Below are 4,624 nucleotides of genomic sequence, written 5' to 3'. Positions count from 1 at the left end.
CTCGAGGTCCCACCTGCCCTGCCCCACGAAGAGTAATGGTTTAAATCCTTCAGTCACATTAGGAACGCACCAAGAAAAGGCTATGAGTGCATTAGCAGAGCCAAATTCAGCTGATAAACCCTGAACTGTCACAGCTCTTAATATGGGACATCAAATACAAGTTGTCTGCAGGGAAGAACAAAAAGGAGTGTTGGTCCTTTTCTCCTACATTGTTTAATCATGCATAACACCCTTCAAAAAACCACATTTTACCTCTCAGCCCTTTAGTACACCCTGTCTCCTCTTCAAAGCATCCTTCTCTGATTTTTTGAGCCAAAGGACTGCACTTGCCACCTCTCCTGCTCTTGCACTCCCCCTTCCCCTCATCCTGCCGTGTCAGGGTTTCTGTCTCTGCCGGGGGCTGTAGGCTCAGCAGTGACCACATCTGCTGCCCTTAGCCCAGAGCCTGGTCAGTGGGCTCCTGGCTCTGTGGGATGTGGACACCTGACCCTGTGATTCATCGAGGGAGGCTGGCTGCCAGCGCTGGAGGAGCCTGTGGGTGTTTCTGGAGGTATACATATGTTCATCTCGCCTGCTGTCAGCTCCATTGGCTCAATTATTTGGTGCATCCTGATAGCAATGACTGTGTGGACTTAGCAAAAAAGACTAGGGAAAAATCTTACAAAATAATATTTTGAGAAAATAACCAGGACAGGCTGATGAAAAGGAAGGTGTAGCTGGCACCTGGGGCACGTATGAAGCCTGATGGGGATTCTGCAAGATTACTTGCAAGCGAAGTTTGAGCCAAGGCACAAGAGCCTTTCTCTGGTTCAAGGAACATTAGCAGTATTCTGCTTTTTCACCATGATTTGCTTCTTCTCTATGTCCCTTCATTCTCTTCTCCCTTTAACTCACCTTCCCCTTGAGAAGAAGATTTAAAGTGGAGGTGGAGAGTAGCCATCATCCTTCTTGTTCCTCTGCTTGTTGCAAGCTCTTCTGTCCTGATGAGTTGCTAGGCCCCAAGGAGGGAAAACACTCACTGAAGCTCAGACTTCTGCAACTAATGCATGCCACAGTATATGTCCCTGGTCTATATAATACATAAATGTTGCAAACTGTGTAGTGGTTTTTTCTAAATTAAGGTGGAAGCTTTTAATTACAAAGGAAAACTGTAACAGTTTTGTGGCCTTTAGACTGATTTATGTGGCCTCCACATCATGATTACAATGACCATTTGGTGGGTGCAAATAAACTGGCAGGGACAAGCAGGCAGATGGATACAGCAGCACTTGTGAAAAGCAGGGGACACAGCCTGGGACTGTGAGTGCACACATTAGCTTATCCATCTGTGACACTAATTGGCTGTGGAAGTACGTAATTTGTGCTGCTGCTGAACTCTCCTCTGGATTTGTGTGCTTTCTGCTCCATGGAGATGGACAGGGAAGCATTCACTCCCCACAGCAGTTTCAGGTGGTCTGCAGGCAGTTTCAGACGTCAGGTTTGGCTGTCAAGGCTGTCTCAGTGGCAGTGTTGTGTGAGGCCCTGAGAAATGTGTCTTTTGTTAGATTTCAGAGCCCCAGAGCCCCAGAGCACACACTGGCGGGTGCTGACGGCTGTTGTTTTATCAGGCAATGGGAAGAATCCGTTCTTTCCCATGGAGGCTCCATGTTTGTTTTTCACATCAGCCCAGGAGCGCTAGCTCTGATGTGTGAGTCGTTGGGACAATAGCAGACATAAAAACTCAGTCACCATAAAGGGAGGCTAAAGACAACTCTCTCAGGGTCACCTCCACCCAATCTCACCTGATCTTCCACACCGTGACTCAGAGATTGCACAGCTGAACCCTTTTCCTCTGCAAACAGCAGGACCTCACCATCCGTGCAGCAAAGCCAGGGCAGCAACAGGAGATTTTTCTAAGCCAGGTGTGGCACTTCCTATGGTGGCAATGCAGTCTTTGAACGTCACAAAAATAGTGGCTGAGAAATGCCAAACTCAGTGTCCCTCTTAAGACTGGTTAGAGATTTTACCCCCTGTTCTCCTACTGAGAAGCTGTTTGAGACCATTACTCCTCTCACAGTGAGAGCCCTTCTTCCTGTTTCACATCCAACTTCTGCCCATCTGCTCAGGCATGAGTGCTGTCTATAAATGTGAATGTTTCTTCTCCCCTGATGCTTATTCTCCCTCTCTGCCTGACTAAAACCTCAAATGTATTTACAGAAAGGAATCAGATCGCATCCCACCATTCATTTTGCCAAGCTCAGCAAGATACGCTGTCTTAGCTATTCCTCTGATTATCTGGATGTCACTGCTTTGTAGTTGTTCCAGGATGAATTCAGGCTTGCTGACCACCAATAGCCTGAGTGATGCCCAGAAATTTCAGCTGAATTTTACCCAGTATTTTGTATCTATTTGTTTATTATTCCTGAAAATACAGGGCTTGCTACATGTAGGACTCTGTTTATCTTTCTAATAACTACACCACACACGTGATTATTCCTCTTCTGTTGTTCATAGTGAATAAATTCTAATTTAAGGCAGAAATGTTACCAATCTCTCAGCACATTCCCTGTATTATATGTTGTTACATTTCTTCCCATGTCTGTTATTAGGGCATGAGAATAATGTAATTCTTCCTTTAGGATTTCCTCTCTATTGAAAATATAAGATATAAATATTTAATAGTGTTGTTAGCAAATTTCATTACCTTACTCGTAATTTTTTTTATCAAGCTAACTAATGGCATTACTTAGACTTACTGACTATTCCAGTCCTATAATTTTGCTCTCAGCAAGATCAGCAGTTTTCACCCCAGTTCTATTCCTTCATCATTTTATAGTATTTATGTTAATCCTCATCCTCTCAAGTTTAACTAATTATTATCTAGGTAATGCCAAATCAAATGCTTTACCAAAGTCTAGGTTGATAAGATTTATTATTTTTCCTTTGTTCTGATATGCCATTATCTTATCAAAGAAAGATGCTGAGCTGGTTCTACGTCTAATGTGCCTAATCTACATTTTAACCCATTTTCTGCTTCCATTCATGTCTTTTGTTACTCCTGGCTAAAATTTGCTCTAAAAAGCCCAAAGATGTCATTGATGGAGATTAACAGTATTCGGAAATGAAGGATAAAGGGCCCTCAAGTTTTGTGGCTGTGTTACACAATAATTTCCATACCCGTGCCCTTTAGCCTCTTAAGTGTGCTGGCTCTGCTCTCTGGGGTTACTTACATTTTTTTCTTTATGGAGTCTGAAGCAATATCTTCCTTTAGCTTTTAGATATGTACCCTGCTGCTATTGTGGTCAGTGCTTTCCTTCATTTCCTTTGCAATCATGCAGTAAACTCTTTATGTCATCGTCTTCCTTCCCTGTGCAGCTCTGGTTTGTTTTGATTTTGAGTTGTACCTTTAATTTTTGATGTTTGAATGACAGTTCTCTCTACAGTTTTTTTCACTAGGCTTTCTGCATGTTGCTGAGATGTCCTGCACTGTCTGCATCACAGTTCACATGCTACGCTGGCATCTGTAGCTACTGGTACTACTCAGCCTTATTTTGTCTGATCTCTTTGGAGAGAAGTAAGATTCAAGGACCTCTTCCATCTTGTGACTCCTTGAAAGCAAAGCAGAATATGAATTTTGCACTCCCTGGGGTGATGATCAGATTGCATTGCTCCTCAGCATCTTAAGGAATGTGGGCTTTAGAGTTTATGGAAAGAGAAGCTGAAAACTGAGGTATGTTTTTACATTTTTCCAAGCCTTGTGGGCTGATGTCAGCAGGACTCACACATTCAGTTTTTGCACCTGTGAATCTATTGGTAAAGTTAAGTTTGGGGTAGATCTGGAGTTTAGAACAGGGTTTTCCAATGTCAGCCTTGGTATGTGAGAGGAGCCCATCTGTTGTGAGTGTCCAGAGAAACCTTCCCCTGGCTGAGCTCTGCAGACCATTAAAAACCTCCCACTTCAGCTCTACCCAAAATGCAAGTGCAGTGCCTGACCTTCACCTTACCCTAGACAGCCTGGTGGACTGCACTGGCAGAATTACTGGGCATTATTATTACTATTACTATTACTATTACTATTACTATTACTATTACTATTACTATTACTATTACTGTTGTTGTTGTTGTTGTTGTTGTTGTTGTTGTTGTTGTTGAGCATTATTATTATTATTGGCAGTCGGAATTACTGGTATATCATGGGCCTCTTCATTTTCTTCTGGAAAATTTTTGCACATAACCTCTCCCTGAATTACATCCTAAACAGAAGATTTGCATGGTTTTAAATGCATATATAAATACTAAATTAATATGTTTAATTACTTTTAATTAAAGGTAGTAAGTAATAGGCATTTATACTGAGGTAGCATATAATATCTCAAAAAGACTCTTACAGGATATTAGGATATTAGGCACAAATAAACAATGTCAGTTTGCAGCCCTAAAAGCTGACAGCCTGAATTGCTGACAGTTTTACAGCTTCCACATGGACTTCTTGCATGTGGAAACTGTAAAACTTCTTACTCACTCATGGGATCTAGAAAGCAAATCAACAGTGAAGTTTTGACTCCACTCCTTTCATTTAGTTGAATTTTCTGCTGCAGGTTCTGATCAGGAAGAACTTTTTTTCACATTTAAGTTAATTCTCCAA

This window comes from Ammospiza caudacuta, chromosome 8, assembly GCF_027887145.1.
Source record: "Ammospiza caudacuta isolate bAmmCau1 chromosome 8, bAmmCau1.pri, whole genome shotgun sequence".
NCBI lineage: Eukaryota > Metazoa > Chordata > Aves > Passeriformes > Passerellidae > Ammospiza > Ammospiza caudacuta.
Note: the sequence above shows the minus strand (reverse complement) of the source record.